At 45.3% G+C, this 14,273-nt stretch overlaps 1 pseudogene; it reads right to left on the bottom strand.

Annotated features, from left to right (window-relative positions):
• Nucleotides 1-1,782: 1,782 nt before the first annotated feature.
• Nucleotides 1,783-10,712, bottom strand: LOC101009807 (annotated as a pseudogene).
• Between the last annotated feature and the right edge of the window lie 3,561 nt (nt 10,713-14,273).

The following is a 14,273-nucleotide window of genomic DNA, read 5'->3' as shown; positions in this document are numbered from 1 at the left end:
CCCCCTCACTTTCAGGCACCCCAATCAGACGTAGATTTGGTCTTTTTACATAATCCCATACTTCTTGCAGGCTTTGTTCATTTCTTTTTCTTCTTTTTTCTTTTGGTTTCTCTTCTCGCTTCATTTCATTCATTTGATCCTCAATCGCTGATACTCTTTCTTCCAGTTGATCGAGTCGGTTACTGAAGCTTGTGCATTTGTCACGTATTTCTCGTGTCATGGTTTTCATCTCTTTCATTTCGTTTAGGACCTTCTCTGCATTAATTACTCTAGCCATCAATTCTTCCACTTTTTTTTCAAGATTTTTAGTTTCTTTGCGCTGGGTACGTAATTCCTCCTTTAGCTCTGAGAAATTTGATGGACTGAAGCCTTCTTCTCTCATCTCGTCAAAGTCATTCTCCGTCCAGCTTTGATCCGTTGCTGGCGATGAGCTGCGTTCCTTTGCCGGGGGAGATGCGCTCTTGTTTTTTGAATTTCCAGCTTTTCTGCCCTGCTTTTTCCCCATCTTTGTGGTTTTATCTGCCTCTGGTCTTTGATGATGGTGATGTACTGATGGGGTTTTGGTGTAGGTGTCCTTCCTGTTTGATAGTTTTCCTTCTAACAGTCAGGACCCTCAGCTGTAGGTCTGTTGGAGATTGCTTGAGGTCCACTCCAGACCCTGTTTGCCTGGGTATCAGCAGCAGAGACTGCAGAAGATAGAATATTTCTGAACAGCAAGTGTACCTGTCTGATTCTTGCTTTGGAAGCTTCCTCTCAGGGGTGTACTCCACCCTGTGAGGTGTGGGGTGTCAGACTGTCCCTAGTGGGGGATGTCTCCCAGTTAGGCTACTCAGGGGTCAGGGACCCGCTTGAGCAGGGAGTCTGTCCCTTCTCAGATCTCAACCTCCGTGTTGGGAGATCCACTGCTCTCTTCAAAGCTGTCAGACAGAGTCGTTTGGGTCTGCAGAGGTATCTGCTGCTTTGTTATTGTTTACTGTGCCCTGCCCCCAGAGGTGGAGTCTACAGAGACAGGCAGGTTTCCTTGAGCTGCTGTGAGCTCCACCCAGTTCGAGCTTCCCAGCAGCTTTGTTTACCTACTTAAGCCTGAGCAATGGCGGGCGCCCCTCCCCCAGCCTCGCTGCTGCCTTGCTGGTAGATCACAGACTGCTGTGATAGCAATGAGGGAGGCTCCGTGGGTGTGGGACCCTCCCAGCCAGGTGTGGGATATGATCTCCTGGTGTGCCTGTTTGCTCAAAGCGCAGTATTGGGGTGGGAGTTACCCGATTCTCCAGGTGTTGTGTGTCTCAGTTCCCCTGGCTAGGAAAAGGGATTCCCTTCCCCCTTGCGCTTCCCAGGTGAGGCAATGCCTCGCCCTGCTTCAGCTCTCGCTGGTCGGGCTGCAGCAGCTGACCAGTACCGATCGTCCGGCACTCCCCAGTGAGATGAACCCAGTACCTCAGTTGAAAATGCCGAAATCACCGGTCTTCTGTGTCGCTGGCGCTGGGAGTTGAAGACTGGAGCTGCTCCTATTCGGCCATCTTGCTCCGCCCCCCGACTTTGTTAATTCTTTTAAATTTTTTTTTTATTTTTGCCTAACTGGATTATTTCAAAAGGGATTCTGAGATAATGAGATTCTTTCTTCTGCCTGATCTAGTATACTGTTGAAGCTTTCAAATGTATCGAGAGCTTTTGTATTTCCTTCAATGAATTTTTCACTTCCAGAATTTCCATTTGGTTCTTTTAAAAAATATCTAGTTCTTTGTTAAATTTCTTATTCATATCCTGAATTGTTTTCTGATTTTTTTAAATATTGTTTTTCAGAACTCTCTTGTATCTCACTGAGCTTCTTTAAATCAATGTTTAAAATTATTTATCAGGAATTTCAAAAATTTCTTTTTGATTAAAATCTATTGCTAGAGGATTATTGTGTTCCTCTGGAGGTGTCATGTTTTCTTGCTTTTTCATGTTTCCTGGGTCCTTATGTTGATATCTGATATAATGGTTGGTGTAACAATTGTTTCTTCTCATTTTTGAATTTACTTTTGCAGGGGATGACTTTTTCTGAAGTTATATCTATGGTGTTGGTTGGGTAGGATACTGTGGCTTTGATTCTGAGTGCATGCAGTAGGGTAGTCTCTGTATGATTTCTTGGACTGTAAACAGCATAGGAGTATCTGTGCTTTCTGTAGTGAGTTAGGGTGTGGCTATTAGTGGAGGGTGTGGTGAAGTTGTGTTGGGGACTAGCATGCCAAGTGTGCCAATATTCAGGCCACAGTGGTGGCAGTGGTGGGCTGAGTATGCCTATATTTTTTGCCCCAAGGTGGTATACAATGGTGCCTGTGTTCATGGTTACTGGTGGGTCAATTCTTAGGTTTCCAAGTGGCTTGCTTAGATGCCAGTAGTGTCAACGATGGACCAGGTGAGTGGGTGGGTTCTCAGGCACCTTGGACAGCTGACATGGCATAGGTGATCACAGTAGCAGAAGTAAGGTGATTCTCTGGGTCACAGGCAGTATGCATTGATGTTGGTGGTGGCTCCAATGGACTGGGTAGGCCAGTCTCCAGGCCTGCAGATGGCCTTTGCTGGTCAGCAGCAGGTGAGGTGGTAGTGCCAGGAGTTTAGGTCCAACCTCACATCCCTGGGAGGAGTGTTCAGGTTCTCAAGGTGGTGGGTTGGGTTGGGCAATCCCCAGAACCCTGGGCTGTGTGCTCTATCCTGGAGTTGGGGATGGGCAAAGCCACATTGGCTGAGCTTGTGCTCAGACCTCCCAAAGGTGAGAGCCAGGGTGATCCTCAAGTCCTAGGTGGAGTGCTCAGGTGAGGAATGGCAGCATCCATGCTAAGGCACTGCCATGGAAGACGGTGTAGTCATCTTCAGTGACTACAGCCTGGGTTGGCAGTGGGGGAACGCACATTCATCTTACTTGCCCTGGCCGGGCAGGCTGCCTCTCTCCCTTCTTTTCCCCTGCTTTTGATGTTTCCTGTCACTTATCTGTTGAATTCTATCATTCTCTCTGGGATAATGTATTTGAAGTGTGACTGTCTATATACTATTTTGGTTCTTCTAAGTGCAGGAGGTGGGTATGAAATGCTTCTAGTCAGCCATCTTGAAGCCCCTCTCTAGAAGTGTTTTTATAAGAATAGCTGCAGTTCTCCCAAATCATACAAGCTAAGAGTGTTGCATTCAGGTGGTATTGGTGGGGTGGGCATTCTGGGTCCTCCTGGCAGTGAGGAGGCTGTGGGCACCGATAGTCCTGGCTCACTACTTGTGGGCTACTCCCCTTGGGTGACCAGGTCAGTCCTTGGCTGCTGAATGGTCAGTCTTCTCACCATCCCCAATACTGACATGTCAAAGTTGCTACTCTTGGTGAGGTGAGAGAACCCTTCCACTAGCATGGTAAATCTTTGATGAGATGACTGAAAGGGGACTTCCCTCTCTGGGTTTAACTAGTGCTACATATCTTTCCTCAGCCTTTTCTGCTGGTTTCGTATCCTTCTTTCCCTGGGACCGTGCCACTGGATTCCTTAAGAGCTTCCTGGGAGGGAATCTGAACAATACTTAGAGGGCTGCTCTCAATAGAGTGTCTTCAGACAAGCCAGTGCATACACACACACTCTTCAGTAGAGCTCTTCCCCTGCTAGAAAACTTTTTGCAGTGTTGTGGAGCTAATGTATCCTTGGCCTTCCTTTGCACCCCTCCAATCTGTTTAAGAATTTTTTGCATTGGGGCTGTCTGTCTCATAGTCTACCTTGACTCTTCTTTGGGGGTCCTATGAGGTCTTTATTATGCAAACAGAACTCCCTAGTGCCCCTCCCACACATACACCAAGACAAGCTCTGATTTGTCTGGATTCCAGGACAGAGGACAGAATGGATTTCATTCTGAGACCTGGGCCATTAATCATCTGTTTGGCATTGAGAATGAATTTCTCATAGAAACAATGTGTCAACTTATAGTTCAGACCTCTCTCCAGCTAACAAGAGCCCATCCAATCCAAAATGTGGCCCAGCTGTAGAATTCATTGTATGAGGCTAGGTTCTGAGGTTTGGCAACAGAAAGTCAGACAATCAGGAGGGAAAAGAATACAGAAAAAAGAAAAAGAAAATGTCCTCCTTTCCTGGGTCTTGGGCCAGTCCTGGGAAAGTTCCTGAAACAAACCAAGCATGCTGGATCTTCGGCTTCCTGCCAGCTCCCCAGTGGACCCCTTTACCAGCACCCAGCGGCCTCTCCTCAAACATTCCAGGATCCCTGCTGTGTGAAATTCATCAGCTTGGCACCCCACCCATGCTGGGCCCACTCCTCAGTAGGCTCCAAGCACCAACCTTAAGTCTCTAACCACCACCATAATCTCACAGTTCCCCTGCACAAATCTGCATGAGAGAGCCAAATACAAGAACTGTTGGTGGATGTCGGATTGGGTTAGAAGCAGAGTGCAGCAAGCATCTCTGGCAAAACATTATGTTGCTGTGAGCATGGGTTGTGCTCCGGCTCTATGCTAAGTGGTTTACCTATATCACTCACTCAAAAAATATTTGAGCACCAAGAATACTGGTGTGGGCATTAGGGGTTATAATGCAAATGAAATAAATGTCTCTAATCTTGTGGAGCTTGCATTTGAATACGTTATTTCCTTTAGTTCTCATACTAAGCTTCAGAGCTAGTACTGTCATATCTCCATTTTATTCAGTAAAATAACTTAGGTGCCAAGAGATTAAATAACATACCCCAAGAATGTGGCAGGTTAAGTTATAAGACTAGGACTCCATGCCAGGCTCTCTGCAATGTTGGAGCCCTTGTCCTTACCACAAGGCCTGATCACCTGGGAGCCAGAGCTCCACAACTCCCAACCCCCAACACAGATGGGGTCAAAAAGGTGGACTTAGTGGTCCCAACTTGTTCTTGATTTCCTTAACTTCTTCCTCTTTGTCTTCTTCATTTATAGCTTCTCAAGGGATCCTAGATCTCCCCCAAGCTGAGGGAAGGGTGAAGATGGGCAGGAAGGCTGAGACTCATGGGTTGTGTGTGAATTGGGGGCTTTCTTTATGACCACAGCCTCCATGGATCTAATTAGAGGTTTTCTCATGCCTCCTTGAAAGGGAAAGGGTAATTGTCAAAGGAGTGAGTCGTTGTGAGGCAAGAGAATTGGGAATTAGGCTAACCAAGGGTTAAGGCATAAGCAAAAGAACAGCAGGTGTAGCCAGTTCTAGGCAACATTAAGCAGCATGCAGCATGCATCCTAGCTCCTGTGATAACAAGACAGAAGTTTCCACTTCAGCCTCTAATTGACCATGAGCCAAGTCTCCACTTCAGCCACTGATTGGTCACAGGCCAATCCTTCGGTGTGACCAACTGGAGGCCTCTAAAGGGCACCTAGGGGCGTTACCAAGCTTAATAAAAATTAATACATATCTTAATAAAAATCCTAATGGGTGGGGGAGTTCTTGAACCACTTGCTGGAGCCCGCTCCTACAAGAGCTCCTACAGGCTCCTACTCTGTGGAAAGTACTTTTGCTTTAATAAATCTGTGCTTTTGTTCCTTCGTTCTTTTGTTGCTTTGTGCATTTTGTTCAGTTCTTTGTTCAATGTGCTAAGAACCCGGACAACTCACAGTCAAGACCTTCCATCTGGTAACAATTGCAAAAATAAGTCTGTCTTGAAATAAAACATTTACAATAGATTTCTTCAATGGCTATTCCCTGGAATCTAAATAATTGGTATATTTTACACACACACAAAAAAGAAAACAAATAAATTCCACTTTGCATTTCAGCATGAGACATGCAATGCTCACTAGTCAATGAGTTGAAGAAGTAAGTAGAGACCATCTAACGGGGGGTGGGCAAGTTTCCTATAAGGTCTGAAAAGCAAGCTCATGGAGTCAGGGCCAGCACAATTTCAACAACCCCTGACCTTTCTAGCATTGAACGTAAGTTTAAGTCTTCAGGTGACTCACTGGTCTGTAAAGACAAATGGAAATAACCCAGGACACATTTCCTGTGCTAACGTTTGATATCAGAGAAATGCCCCTTTCATCTGCAAGATCAGAATGCCTCCCTTTCTGCAATACAGAACTTAGGGTACCACGTCGCTCAGCTTTAAATTCTGTATCCTCAGAAGACTGGATCATTTCCTTCCACTTAAAACAGCCATCACATGTGTGTTTCTGGTCAGCAAAAGGATTCTGACTCTATTGACTCAAAAAGAGGACTTCCCCTCCTTCCCATCCCTCCATCCCTCTAAGTTCCCCTCTTCCTTTCCTCACTTATCATCCAAGCCTCATCCCTCCCTGTCCCCTCAGCCTTCTTCTCTAGGGGGCCTGAAAGGCCCAATCACACATCCGTTAAAGGCTGCCTCTGACAGCCAAGCTTAAGAATAAAACTAACAGAGAAGAGGACAAGAAAAAGAAAGAAGGTAAGTGATGGGAGGAGAGAGAGAGAGAGAGAGAGAGGAGAGAGAGAGGAGTGTTAGGAAACCTTCCTGTGGGGCTCTTTGTTTTATTTCAGTACACAATGAATTTCTTTTATTTTGGTAGGCATCCACATTTCAGCGTTTAGTGGTCCTGAACAGAAAGTGGAAAAATGCAGCACTTTGCCAGGAAGTCAAGCCCACCAATTTCCAGGTTCTGCTGTGCACACTGAGTTCTTTCCTAATCCCTGCTGAGGATCTTGAGACACAGCACTACCAAAACCAAAGGATGTGCTTAATTCAAGGTTCTTTATGTTCCAGCTGCCAGATTCCACACAAGACTCCAGTGGATTGAAAGGATGTCCAGATGAGAGCCCTGTTTAAAACTTCTACAATCTTTAAAAGTTGAATAAGAAATTAAAGGAAAAGAAAGCAATTCAGAGGGATCATGTGTGCTTACAAGTGTCTTCATGAGGCCTTTCTCCAAGTTTAGCCACCAAAGACTGAGAGCTGGCAGGTCTGAGTAACCCTGGTTGACTGTTCTTTTCTTATCAAAATCTGAGCCAAAAAAACTCACCAGCTGATGATGATAGCAGAGGGTGGCAGAGCTGAGGACCTAATATTTACTTCCCAGGCTGGTGGCAAGTGAATAAATGCAGTTCCAAAACTAAACAAGGCAGGTAAGAGACTTGTTCCAACTTTACCTGGCTTCTGGCCAAAGCAAGGAAATGTCATGGAAAGTATTGGGTGGTGACAGTGCAAAAAGGGACTTGAGGAGGGGGAAGAAAAAACAGCACCCCTGGATAAAGTGGGAGAGAGAAGATACGGAGATATCCCTGTCCTCACCATAGGCCAATCTCAGAGGGAAGTGGAGGGGTTACAATCTATGCTTTGGCCAAGGGTGGGAATGGAGGAGTGTGGGGACAAGAGGATGGCTTAGAAGAGGCATCATTTAAGGCTTAAATGAAAAAACTAGGGATGCAGGCAAAGTACCCCGCATACCCAGCAGTAGTTCCACAGGCTGCAACCCTAAATCATCACATCTACTCTAACAAGCCACGCCCCAGGCTGGAGGGCTGTTGCAGGGGGAAGGAGCAGGGGCAGTGGGAGGAGGCAGAGACCCCAGGCCATGTTATCAGCAGCAAGGTGATTGTGTGATGTGTCCTTTTACAGTTGAGTTAGATGTGTCCCACCAGCTATGACGGGAATCAATTTAAATATATTTTCTTGATCCCAGAAGTTCAACTACGTGGACAGTGGTTACACTTGACATGATGATTTGTTATAGCACAACTTATATATTTCAAATGGACAAAAAATCAGTATCATTTCTAGTATCTTAAGATAAATTTCCTTTGAATGGAAACTTTCTTTTCAGTACTTTCAGGTCTATAAGATGTACCTAGAAAATTTACTACTGTGGAAAATGAAGACTGCTTCAATTGAATGAGGGAAGAGGTAAAGGTCCCGTGGTTTTACTTTTTGATTAACTGCTATAACAGTGTCCTTCAGGTGACTGAGGGGGTTTCATATTTTCTTTAGACATCATTAGGCGCTAAAGCTCTTGCAGAACAACTTTGTATCTCTGATTTTTAAAATTTATTTTGTATCCTTCAGTCAACTCACACCAGCAGAACCACTTTGATGCTATATGAATTCTGCCATTTTGCTAGCACTGATACGGCTCTTGGTCTACCACTCCATTAGAACTCTTAATTCCATTCATATTAATTTTTGTTAAAAATCTTTCAAAGTGGGTGCTTCTGGGTATTTAGGTCCATATTTTATTTTAAGGCTGTATATTCAGTTTTCATCAATTGTTCTTGGAGGCCCGATTACCGTCTCTGTCCATCTTGTAAGTATCATGTCTTCACCGTCTTCTAGACCCCAGCTACCTGTGCCATCACCTACTCCTGTCTGACCTTGTTCCAGTTCTTCCAACAGTTGGAAATTCTGAGGGACTTTTACTCCCAAGCCCATGGTGGCATCACTCCTCTAGTGCTTACTTTTTGGAGTGGTTGCTCTGTTAGAAAACCTGGCTCATGGAGGGCCGGGTCATTTGTATTTGTAGTTTAATTCATCTTTTGCTAAATGCAACACAGTCCTGGCTCAGCAAATTGTTCTGTTCAATTCTCACAAATCAAGCATGCTAGAACATGATAGCAGCAACAGATGAAATTTAGAGACATACCACGATGCTTTTTCTGGATTCCTCTCCAGGGCCTGTGTTCCCATCTCCCAGCAGCGGAGAGTTCACAGCTGTGCTCCTCAATGGACTTGCCCTCAGCCAGGACTCTGCCTCACTTGAGGTTACAGGGACGATCAGGGCCAAGGCCAGGCTGTTGTGGTGAGTCAATGGCTTGATCTTCCTGTCAGTTTGGGACAACTCGGAAGGATCATTCCCAGCTTCAGAGTGTCCTATGGGATTGGTTGAGGCCTCCGCAGCAATTGCACCACAATTCAGCCCTTGTTTTTGCCCCATCCTGCCTTCCTCTCATCTTTACAGCTACATGCATAGCTTTCCAGAACATTCGCGAAGTCTTACAAAACTAATGTTTAACTTCATAAAGGGACATATCCAAGCATCTTTCTCTGAATGAGAGGGTGAAAAGAAAATCATACACTTCTATAATTTGTATATTAACTGAGTAGAAAGGGTGTAGGTTAGCAATGGCACAGGAAGTTGACTTTTTACCAGCAAGGGGAGAGAAGTTTTGCTGCCTAGAAGTCTCTGCATTGTGAGTGCAGTTAAGTATCACCATGTCTGGAGCCAGATGGCACCTGAGAATCCTCAACTCCCTATGAACTGCTTCTGTGGGGAATAACGCTATCTAGCGCCCAGTCTTCACAGAATCTCCCCAGTCAGCTTTGCAGAAGAAACCACTGGACCATGAAATTTCAGAAACAGATGAGAGCCTAGAGGTCATTCCATCTGGTCATTTCCAACATGGAGTGTCCAGACTTAAAAAGCAGAATTGGAGTTCTTCAAGTTATTTTCAATACTTTAAAAAGCCAAATTGAAATGATGTGTTTACCATTTAATAGCAGGAGCTAACAGGCTCATCAATACCAGTTAGCCAGTTTAATCTTTAGTTCAACAAATTAAGACATACTTGATGCTAGACCCTGATGATACAGAGATGGATAGGCAGATGAATTCCTGGCCCATATAGAAGTTGACTTTCTAGAGGTCTAGTTAGACAAAACCAAGTAAACAGGTAGACTTATTAGAAAAGATATGATGGCTAGGATGAAGAAAGAAAAATAATCAATAATGTGACGCAGAAAACAGAGAGTAGAATCTAGAAAAAGGAGTTAGGAAGGACCTTGCTGAAACTGATACCTCTCATTTGACTTAGTTAAAAATGGAAAACAAATGAAATAATCCATACAACAAACCCCCATGACACAGGTTTACCTATGTAAAAAACCTGCACATGTACCCTTGAACTTAAAAGTAAAAAAAAAAGCCAATTACAAAGCTGCATGGGTTAATGGCAAGGACTTTTGGTTGCATGTAATTCATGAACTTATGTTAACTTGTGGGAAAATAAGATCTGACTCCTAACAAAATAAGCTACTTACAATCACATGAAAAAAAGGAAAACAAAGTAATTATTACTCAATAAATGCAATTCTTTTGACAAATGATAGTTTTCACAGTGTGGGTACCCTATGGAATTGACAAAAATGGGTCTTATATGAAACAGTTAAAACCACTGATCTAATTCCATCTCTCATTTAAGAAATACAAAGACAGGCAACTTGGTGAGATCACATCACTAATCTCTGGCCAACTAGGACTAAGACTTAGGTCTCCTATGCCTTAGTATGGGGCTCTTCCCATTGTGTCATGCCTTGAATCGCAGAGATGGACCAGAAGCAGCGTGGAGCATGTTGCAGAGACGTGACTCTGCACTGAAGCCTCCTTATTCAGTCCTCTGCCTCTTATTCACAGTGTGATCTTGGACAGACTGTTTTATGCCTCAGTTCCTTCCTCTATAAAATGGGATGCTGATAACACTACTTCTCCGGGGTTGTAGTACCTGTTCAGTGAAGGAGCCGAGGCACTGAGATGACTCAGCTCATCTGCAAGAACAGGGAGAAAGGACAAAGGCCAAAGGTAGTTAACCCATGGGCTCATCTGCTCAATCAGGAAACAGCCTTGGCCCATGGGGCTGAAGACCTTGCTGCTCCAGTATTGCTCTGGTACTGTGTCCCTGGGAAGGTCACCTTTGGTCCCTGGGCCTCCCTGCAGCCTCATACTCCTGGGCTCAAGGGATCCTCTTGCCTCAGCCTCCCAAGTAACTGGGACTATAGCTGCATGCCCCCATGCCTGGCCGATTTTTAATTTTTTTTCTAGAGACAGGGTCTCACTCTGTTGCCGAGGCTAGTCTCAAATTCTGGGGCTCACGTGATCCTCCCACCTTGGCCTCCCAAAGTGCTGGGATTACAGGTGTGAACCCCTGTGCTCATAAGATGCCATATTGACATGATGTAGCATGTCCTGAACCCCATCAAGGGGTAGTGTCCACAGAAGCAGCAGGTGCATGTTTGTGTCTTATACTAAGGGCAAGGCCAGAGATCAGAAGCAGGAGAGTAAAGGGCTGGGAGATGGAGAGTGCGGGTGAGTGAATGTGGACTGGGGACATGGAGGTCATTGTTTACCAGCCTGCAGAGGTGGAACCTGGGAGGATTTCTTTTAAATCCACGTTAGTGTGGTCATCCCATTGCATTTGATGCAAAGCTACCTCTTCCTGGTTCCGTGCTATCAGTTAAAATATAGTCTCTCCTCTGTTTCCAGCTCTTCATCTCATGGCACTATCTCTACAGCAAAAGCTTGAAGTCCCCTGCTGTCTGAGGATACCGAGGCAAAGAAATGCCCATGAACTCTGATTCCTCAGAGGGTGCCAGGAATGTTGAAACAGGTGTAATTCATCTTCTAAGGACTTCAACAAGTGTTGTTTGTTTCTTCACCATTCAGCTGTTTGTAGTAGGCTTAGTTTGACAGCTGATTCAGGTTGTATTGGAGATTGTCCCTCTCCCACTGGCAGGGCACTTTGCCAGCAGGCTGGCCAGTCAACACCTGCTCTGTGCTTGCCCTTGTCCTCAGAGCGCTAGGGATAGGAGAGCCTTACCACTCACGTTCGTGTCTCAGAAAAGCAACGGGTAATGATGCAGAATTCGTTTTTATAATGATGTATAGCCAGCAAATTCCCCAAACTCGCTGTCACATCTTATTATAGATATGTGCTTCCCTCTGGGGCGTCTCCTTGCAGGCCCATCTCAGGGGAGCAGACAAACAAAGGAAGAGGCACAGAAGGCAGAGCGGCAGGAAGGAGGCACAATCGCCGCCTGGCAAGCTCGCAGTCATCCCCGCAGTAAGCCTCCCCGGGATTTCCTGAATGCCTCGATGGGGGCTTTGTAGCAAACTTTAGCTTTTTATACATCTCAGTAGCAGTGAAAATAGAGCAACTGAGGTTGATTGACGGAGCTGAGTAGTGCCTATTATTCATCCCAAAGCTTTTGTTAGAGAGGGGAGGTGAAAATATCCTTAGCCCTTAGCGGTCCCCGCTCCTAGTTGAGACCCCAGCCCCCTCTCTGGTTTGAAAAGTTCTTTGGCCCCAGCACAAGGAGGTCGGTGGGAGAAACCAAGCGAAGGTCGTACCACTTTTTCTTCCCCCTTTATTTTATGTTAGTCATGGTAAGCGGCTAGATTTTTTAAACGATCCAAAAGCATGAAGTGGGAGCCTGGAGTATTCTTATTTGCATATTAATGCCAAGCCTGTGTTGCCAGCACCCAGTTATTTCAAAGGCTGTTGCCAAGAGCACAGCTTTGAAAGGCCTCAGCGCAGAGGCGGGCACCTGGGGCCTCTGTCCCAGGCTTCACCAAATGAGAGCACACGGCCCCTTCTTTCTGCTGCTCTCTGGGCTTCCTGGGTGCAACAAACAACAGCTTCTCCAAGTGGCCAACTTCACCCATGCCTGTTCCCTCTCCACAAAGGTGAACAAATGCTGAGGTGCGGGAGATGAGCAGTGCTTTGGATATGGGGGCTATTTTTCTTGTATACCTTGGAGTATTTTTGATCACTTGGCTTTTTATTTCGTTTATCATTGATCAACTGTGTTCTGGTTACTCCGGGTTATCCTAGACGTTAGCAATGGCTGGGCTGCGAGGATGGCGGTTTTCCATCAGACAATGGGGACCTGTCCTTGTATACGTTCAGTATTCTCATAGTACTGAACTAAAAGTATGTTGGCTTTAGGTTGTCTAAAACAGCTTGCCTACTGGATAGTCCCAGTAATTTAACCAGGTTTCTTTCAAACCATGGTAGATTTTGGTCCATGTAAGTGAAACTTCTTAGAGGACGGACCATGTTTATTCCTTTCCTATTAACATGACCAAACAGGGGCTGCGGGACGCTCACTGGGATCCCAGGGATTTTGTGAGCCTCGGGCGCCCCCTAGTGTCCAACTGAGAGCACTGAGCTTGCGTGCTCTAATCCTGGCAACAAATCGAGCCCAGGTGCGGGAATAAGAAGAGGAATAGCAACTGATTTTCACTCATTCCCTGGGCCGGGGTGTTGCGGGGAGGGGTGGAAATTGGGAGGGAGTCCGCTTCCGGAAGCAGCTTGTCCAGTCTCCTGGACGCTGCATCCAGACCACAGCCACTGGGAGGAAGAGTGAACCGTGTCCAGGACTTCTTTACCCACCGAGTATTCAGAGACCAAGCTCACACAGTGGAAAGAGGTCGGATTTGGGAGTTAGAGAGACTAGGGTTCAACTCCTAACTTAGCCATTAACCAGTAGCGTGACCCTGGACTAAGCACTTAACCTTTCTGATGGCGACAATTTCAAAATGGTGGCAGGAATAAGTGTTATTTCAGGGTGATGAGGAGAATCCTGTGAGAGTAAAGACAACCTCGGAAGTGCCTGCCACTCTCAGCAAATGTTTGTTAGACCCCTCTGCCTGTTGGCTGTCTCGCATCCCAAATCTGAAACTGCTTCCATGGGCTGTGTTCATGAATATGCCATTTCTGTCTATAAAAATATAGTGTAGAGAGGGTTTTTTTTTTTTTTTTTTTGGTGTGTTTTTGGATGTTTTAATTGATTTTTCAAAGTAATCTTAAGGTTTACCCTAAAATATCTCGTGCAACCATTTCCAGCTTAGATGTGGCCATTTGCTCTTTGACAATTACGAGAAACTGTTAGGCTGTAGCCTTGGAACCTGGGCTGCCAATCAGGCCGAGTGAGGTGATCCACTAATAAGGGTCCACCTTCCCTGGGGTGGCTGGCACAGAACCTCCAGACCAGGACAAGCCATGTCTTGCTTCTAGCTTCACTAAAAGTCATGGATCAGTTTTCCCAGTGACCCACTCCAATGTAATATCAAAACGTGTTCCTATCAAATCTCAAAACCTTCTAACTTTCAATTTTATTTTCCTTTCAATTTCTTTGGGGCCACTTTTCTATCGCAGAAGAGTTGGGATTAATTAGAAAATACTCTTCTGTCTTCTATTTTTACTATGGAAGGAGAAAAGAGGGATTCTTGGTACTGTAGGTAGCACAGGTAAATGTGGGATTATCCAAAAAAAGAAAATCGTTGACAGACTTTTTAACTTTTACTGAAAACTTAAATGCTTACAAGAAAGGGAAGTGAATTAGAACACGTGAATAGGTTATTTTGAAAAGTAACCTTTTCACCTTGTGTGTGGGGGAAGAGATGGGGTGATGGAGATGCCCACAAGTGTCTGACAAGACAGACAGCTGAGTCCTAGTTTAGTCCCCTGTGTACATATGCATGTCTGTGTCCTTGTGCACAACACTTACCTCTCTCACATCTCTATTTTTTCCATCTGTAAAATGAGGCATCATCATGGCACTTACCA

This window comes from Papio anubis, chromosome 10 (genome assembly GCF_008728515.1).
Source record: "Papio anubis isolate 15944 chromosome 10, Panubis1.0, whole genome shotgun sequence".
NCBI classification, from domain to species: domain Eukaryota; kingdom Metazoa; phylum Chordata; class Mammalia; order Primates; family Cercopithecidae; genus Papio; species Papio anubis.
Note: the sequence above shows the minus strand (reverse complement) of the source record. Positions and strands in the feature narration are given on the sequence as shown.